Below are 7,678 nucleotides of genomic sequence, written 5' to 3'. Positions count from 1 at the left end.
TGTGTGTTTTGAGACAGGGTTTTCCTGTATAGTCCTGGCTGTCCTGGAACTCACCCTGTAGACTGACAGGCTAGCCTTAAGCAGAGAGATCCACCTGCCTCTGCCTCTTGAGTGCTGGGATTAAACCGCATGCTCCACCACAGCCCAGCGTTTCTTAAAATGTTTAAAATTGAAAGGGGGATACACTGACTTCTTTATAGATTGGCAGTCTCTCTGACAACATTGACAGATCTCTCAACATCGTGTTGTTATGCATCCCCGGGATGTTTGGTTTGCTAGAATAGCCCATCTCCTAGCTGTGACAGATAAACAAAAGGCTTTTATGACTTTCATGTTCATTGCTTCACAGCAAGGCCCCTCTGCTGTATTATCTACTGGGAGTCATGAGAGGGTTTCTGGTGAAAGTTGCTTTCTTTATCCCCTGAGTGGACCAATGAATGATAATGCAGAAACAACTGGAGGGTTGAATAGGTAATGGATGTAGTTATGACCAGTGTGGGGGTAGGAGAGATGCCTGGGATTTTCTGTGTACGATTTTAAAATAAAAAATATGCTAGCTGTTTCGTTTCTCATAGCTGAAGTCCTTATTGAAATTAATAGGTTCTCAATAAATCCGTCAGAAAGTTTTAGTCACGGGTTCTTTGCTGAGTTCATGAAAAGAAGAGAAGTTGGTCAAGTCTGGGAGGATCTAAGTTAAAACAGAATTAGGCACTAGATATAGTAGGGAAATAAACTTGGATTTAAGAAACAGACTAACCTAGTTTTGAAATCCAGCTTTTCACTTCCTGGCTTTATGAGTTCAGGCGAATTACTGAACCTCTGTGAGCTCCCTCCCCTCCCCTCTCTTCTCCTCCCCTCCCCTCCCCTTCCCTTTCCTTTTTTCTTTTGTTCATTCGTTTGTTTTGAGACAGGGCTTTTCAATGTAGCCCTGACTGTCATGGAACTCTTTCTGTAGACCAGGCTGGCCTTGAACTCAGAGATCCACTTGCCTCTGCCTCTCAAGTGCTGGGATTAAAGGCATGCACCACCACCACTCAGGTGAGCTTTTTTTTTTTTTCCTTTTCTTAACCTTCAAAATGAAAACATCTGGTAGGATTGTTCTGTGGATTAAAAAATGGGGAATATGCATGGGAAGGTTAAAAGAGAAAATATGTTCTTTGTATATTGAGGCAGCCCATTTGAATGCCCCTTTAGTTTTATCTCGCTGTCTTAGTGTACCTTGTTAAAATACAGCTTTATGTATGTAGTTTTTGTTTTGTCTTTTGCCAGTGCTGTGACTAGTTCGTAGAGGTGAGTGTAGACCCAGTGGCACTGGGAGATTCCTAAGTCTCCTGTGTCTTTGAAGGAATGCCATATTATGTTCAAGAAACATAATTTATGTTTATGTTATGAAAGCAGAGCTTTCAACCTGGTGGCTTGTTTGTTGTAGGAAGGTCCCAGAAGGCAGCCATTCCTTGAGAATTCATTGGATTCCACTTCAGATTTTAAAATGTTAAGAAAACAGCGGAGTGAATCCAAGTTTTCAAAGTTCCATAGCACTTGATGTAAAGACGATAGCATCATTTTTGTACATATTATATATGCTTATGTCATAAATACATATAGTCATATTAATGCAATACAACAATGGCTCCCAAGCTAGACTTCGTGCCAGAAGCACTTGGAGAGTCTTCGGGTTTGAAATACAGGTTGTAAGGTTTTGCTACATAGACCAGGATGGCTTTTGTTACTGTTTTTCTTGAAGTCACTGTAGCCTTGGCTGGTCTAGAACTTGGAATGTAGACCAAGCTGGTCTCAGACTCAAGAGTTCCATCTGCCTCTGTCTCCTTAGTGCTGAGATTAAAGGTATTATACCACCTGGCCCCCATGTCTGTTCTGGCTTTCCTAGTAAGGGCTAGGATTATACCATGTTTGGCTTTACAAAAACTTTATTATTATTGTGTGTGTATGAGAGACAGACAGACAGAGGCAGGGCTTCACTGAGTAACCCAAGCTGGGTTTTTGTGCCTCTGCCTCCTTAAGAGGCGTCTGGAACTTCAACCTAAGGCCGCAGACATGTTACACAAGTGCTATGCTGCCAAACTTGTATGTATGTATGAACATATATATGTATGTATGTATATTAGGTTCTTTTACATCTTATGTGATGACTATTTTGTCTGCATGTATATCTGTATACCATGTATGTGTCTGATGCCTGTGGAGGTCAGAAGAAGATGTGGGATCTGGAATTAGAGATGGTTGTAAACCACATGTGGGTGCTGGGAACCAAGCCTGGGTACTCTGTATGAACAACACATGCTCCTAACTGCTGAGCCACCATTCGTTCCCCATCATCAGTCAGCTACTTCTATGTCGGTTTGACATAAGCTAGAATCACCAAGAAGGAAGGAGCCTCAATTGAAAATAAATGTCTCCATGAGATCAGGCTGTGGGCAAGCCTATAGGGGATTTTCCTTATTAGTAATTCGTGGGGGGGGGGGGGCTCCGGCCTATTGTGGCTGGGGCCACTCCTGGGCTGGATGACCTGGGTTCTATAAGAAAGCAGGCTGAGCAAGCCATGATGGTAAGCCAGTAAGCAGCATCCCTACGTGCTTACAGATTTATTTTTATTTATTTTATGTATATGAGTACACTGTAGCTGTACAAATGGCTATGAGCCATCATGTGTGTGGCTGCTGGGAATTGAATCCCCCTGCTCGCTCGGTGTAATTCACTGTTGCTGTCTTCAGATGCACCAGAAGAGGGCATCCGATCTCATTACGGGTGGTTGTGAGTCACCATGTGGTTGCTGGGATCCGAACTCAGGACCTTTGGAAGAGCAGTCAGTGCCCTTACCCACTGAGCCATCTCACCAGCCCCCTACTTGCTTACAGCATCAGCTCCTGCCACCAGGTTCCCACCTTGCTTGAGTTCCTGCCCTTACTGCTCCCCCTACCCCCTACAGGGTTTCTCTGTATAGCCCTGGCTGTCCTGGAACTCACTCTGTAGAACAGGCTGGCCTCGAACTCAGAAATCCACTCGCTTCTGCCTCCCAAGTGCTGGGATTAAAGGTGTGTGCCACCACTGCCCTGCCCCTTACTGCTTTTGATGATGAACTGTTCTATGAGACTGTGAGTGAAATAAACCCAGTCCTCCCCAAGTTGCTTCTGGTTACAACATTTCATCACAGCCATAGTAACCCCAACTGAGACAGTTACCAGTTTGGGAGAGTTGTCCAAGGCTGGCTTTGAACTTGCCACATCTCTTGCCACAGCTTCTTCATAGGGGGTGGGGGGAAGTTACAAAAGTTCATCCTGCCTAGCTAAGGTATCTGTTAAAATCCAGCCTCCCTTTCATGTCTTTCCAGGAATGTTTACCCACTTAGCTCTTCTAGAAAGTATATAGAAGATTAAGGACTAAACAACCAGAGAATGGAGGTGAGGAAAAGTGAACCACAGGACAATTAGCAGTGCTTTAAAATTTTTTCAGAATGAGTAGTGTTGGCATATGCTCAGAATTACTACCTGCAGGAATAAATTAATAACATTATCTGAATTCTGCTTGGTATATTTGGACAGTAGCCCAGAAACTCCAGATTAAGCTAGCAGGCTTTGAAGGTGGCCCTGTTCAGGAGTGCCTGGCCTTCATGTTTCCGTGTTTCCCCTTCTCTGGCCTTTGTCTTTTTCCTCCCTTCCTCTTCCTCCTCCAAGCTGCCCCTCTTTTCCATTTGCCGATCGTGTCATGATGACTCCTGGACCAGAGGCTAAAAGAGATTGCTGGTTGCTAACACCTGTCTCCCAGCTAAATGAATAGGCTCTTTTGTAGGCGGGGTGTCAAAGAAATTGATTAGTACAGTACTGGCTCCAAGGGCCTACTAATGACACAGCATATGGAAATCATGGGGGTGATTTAGAACCGTGGTGAAGTTTTTTTCCTTACATTTTATGTGTATATGTGTGTATGTATAAATATATATATATATATACACATATATAATGTATATATATGTGTGTATATATATATATATGTATTAGATTATCATACCAGCCAAATTTTTACATGTAACCTATGAATCTGTTCACTGCCTAAACAGACTAATTTCTGTCATATTGACTGGGAATCATTTATATTCTGTAGAAGTCCCTATCCTTAAGGGCCTTTGTATTGTTCAGTCGATGTCTAGTGTGTAATACAATTAAAGTTTTGTTCACTGAGCGCTGACATAATTAGTTTAATTTCTGCTCCTTTATACATTCCTGTTGGCAGCTGGAAAATTAAAATACTAGATGTTGCATAAAACTGCTTTTTTGAGGGTGATTTTACTGTCAGTTGAATGGACTTAGGCCCCAGGGTACATTTTTTAAGATGTCTTATTCAACTTGCCTGTAATAGTCTCCTCTGTATAGAATTAATGTATTAAGACCCATAATTGGCTATTTAAGCATTCAGCAGAGACAGTGTTTGGCCTTTTACCCCGTGATTATATTTTTCCTACATCTCTTTTGAGGAAACGTATGTAATTTTTGGAAACTCTTAAGTCTATCACAGTTACATGAGCACATGAACGGTCTTGAAGCCTGAAGACCGGAGTGGTTCTTTCTGATAAGCCTCAGTATTTAATTCTCTCCCGGAAGGGTCGGTCTGCTCCTTTTAGATCATAGCCCTTGTAAGGTTGATTCGGAAGTGGGAAGGCTGTGAAGCTTGGGAAATCCTTTAATAATTTTCTTGTCTGTTTCAGAGAATGGCTTTGGCTGTTCGGCAACTGAACTTGCTCTCAAGGAGGACAACACAGTTATTCCAGTCCACACTTAATTTCCTGTGGGGTTTACAGGGAGATTGTCGCCAGGCTGATATCAGGGCCATGGCCTACAGTGCTTTTTAATCTCTGTTAAGGCACCACTCATTCATTCATCCATTCACTTAAGTTTGTGCGTATTTATTTTAGATGAAAAGTGATCTTGGTCTGGTAATTTCTCCATTGTCCCCTCCTATCAAGAGGTGACCACACAGACTGGTGCTTCAGCAAACTTTCCATATGAGCACAATGGAATTTCTGGAGGTGGGGGGCAGAGTGTAGGCCAGGCTGTCATGGTATGGGCAGGGTGGCCTCCACTTTGTGGGCTCAGGTGACTCCCCTGCAGCTGTGACTCTGGGTAGCTGTGAATTTGGGCTTTCGCTGGATGGGTGTCATGTGATTTTTGTCACGATGGCTCCTAGTTTAGCACCCCCCCCCCCCTTGTCTAGAAGGGCATAGGAAGATGGCGGCTCCATTGCCTCTGAGATGTGGGGTGGTGGTCGGGGCTAGTTGCTCCTACCTCTCTTAGGACCTCCTCCAAGAGGAGGGAAAATCACCCTCATTTGAACCAGTAGGTTTTGCACAAACATTTGTAATTGTCTGGATTCCCCCTTAAGGAATTGCTGCCTGGCCATCCCTACAGGTTTCCAGAAGTCAGGCCAGCTGGAGGCACTGCACGGCAAAGGCCAGTTCTTTCTTGTAGCCCGCCTACCATTATTTGCTGGGTTGTTCATAGATCTGAGGGTAAAGAAAGAACCTTTCCTAAGTAGGGCATCCCTCCCCCATCCCGCATTCTTATTTCACCTCCTTTGTCTTGGAAACTTTCCAGGCTTAGACCAATGCCTTGAACACACTGCCCTTAGTGACTATGTGAGTCAACACACAGTATCACAGAGTGTGTCCTCCACCCCCTCTTCTTCTCGCTTAGTAGTGACTAAGAGAGTAAGAGATACTTGCTTTGTGTATAGCCACGCCTCGCCCTCCCTCACCCTCACCCTCTGGAAGGTTGCCAGGCTTCCCCTGAGTCCTTGCAGTTAGGTTGTAGCCTCAACAGGGAACCAGACCATAAGCTTTATTGAAAAGGTCAATGCTCTACTTGGGGAGAGAGCTCTAACAGATGGGCCAGTGCACAATGCTCTACTTGGGGAGAGAGCTCTAACAGATGGGCCAGTGCACGTTCGACTCTTTGGAGGGATAGTTAAGTATGGTTCTCTGGTCTTTGCAGGTATGTAGTCATTGTGTGGGACAGTTTGGCTTTTTTTGTTGGAATAAAATTTAAAATTATATGCAAAGGGTGGGAAAGAAGAACTTTGTTGGCTGGTGGTGGTACAAGCCTTTTATTTCAGTACTTGAGGCAGAGGGAGTTGGATCTCTATGAGTTCAAGGCCAGCCTGGTCTACAAATCAGAGTTTCAGGCTGGCCAGGGCTACACAGAGAAACTCTGTTTCAAAAACAAAACTGAACAAATAACAACAAAAAAACAAAAGAAGATTTTTGTCCATCTCTAAATTCTACAGTTTGGGCAAGGCTAGATTCGGGTGCTTTTCCCGGTTTATCGTCTACCCATGTAAGAGTTGTCATAGTCTGTGTCAGAGCTCAGGTGTTTACTGACTGGGTGGGAAGAGGGCGAGGTTGGCACAATAGTTCCTGGAGAGCCTGACACAAGGCCTTCCACCTTCCTGGTCCACCTTTCCGTGTGTGGTTGGACTGAGCACCCCAGGTGGCAGGCCACGCTCAGAGAGCTCCCTGAGCTACACTGCTGACAGATGCAGAGCAGCAGCTGGGGACTGTGACTGAGCCAGCAGTGACCAGTGCACAGTGCTGTCCCCAAAGGTGGTTTTCATCAGACTCCTAAGTCCTATGTACTTGACAGGATCTGATGGGATTTTTTTGTTTTCCCCCCCTTCCTCTCCCCCTTTCCAGACTCCAGCCCTCCCTTTCCTCCCCCGAATCCTACATTTTTGTTTTGCTTTGTTGTGACTGGTTTTGGTATAGACCAGGCAGATGTGATCACCACACCTGGCTTCAACATAGCCTTATGTAACCAAAACCAGTTTCAGAAGTGAAAATATCTTTAGAAACACAAATACTTAAAAGGAATAGACAAGGGCTGGCGAGATGGCTCAGTGGGTAAGACTGCTCTTACGAAGGTCCTGAGTTCGGATCCCAGCAACCACATGGTGGCTCACAACCACTCATAATAAGATCTGATGCCCTCTTCTGGTGAGTCTGAAGACAGCTACAACAGTGTATGGGGCCCTAGGGAGTGGGGCTGGATTGGGGGGGGGGGGCACCATCTTGAGTTCAATTCCTAGCAGCCACATGATGGCTCACTGCCATCTATACAGCTATAGTGTACTCATACACATAAAATAAATAAATAAATCTTAAAAAAAAAATAAAAAAGGAATAGACAAGAAAAAAAAAGAAAAATTGCAGGGCAGGAGCGATGTCTCGGAGGGAAGAGTATCTGCTGCTCTTGCAGAAAGCCCAGGTTTGGTTCTCAGCACCATACGGTGGCTCACAGCTGAGCGAGGCATGCTTGTGGCACACAGACAGACATGTGGACGAAACATTCACAGTGAACAAGTAAAATGAGGATTTCTTAAGCCAGACGGTGGTGGCGCACGCAGCACTTGAGAGGCAGAGGCAGGCAGATTTCTGAGTTCGAGGCCAGCCTGGTCTACAGAGTGAATTCCATGACAGCCAGGGCTACACAGAGAAACCCTGTCTCGAAAAACAAAAACAAACAAACAACAAAAAAATGAGGATTTCTTTTCTTTTTTTTCTGAGACATGGTTTCTCTGTGTAGCCCTGGCTGTTCTAGAACTCACTATATAGACCAGAAACACATAGAGTTCTGCCTTCCACTGCCTGACTTAAAACTTAAAAGTAATTTCT

Source organism: Mastomys coucha, unplaced genomic scaffold (assembly GCF_008632895.1).
Source record: "Mastomys coucha isolate ucsf_1 unplaced genomic scaffold, UCSF_Mcou_1 pScaffold5, whole genome shotgun sequence".
NCBI lineage: Eukaryota > Metazoa > Chordata > Mammalia > Rodentia > Muridae > Mastomys > Mastomys coucha.
Note: the sequence above shows the minus strand (reverse complement) of the source record.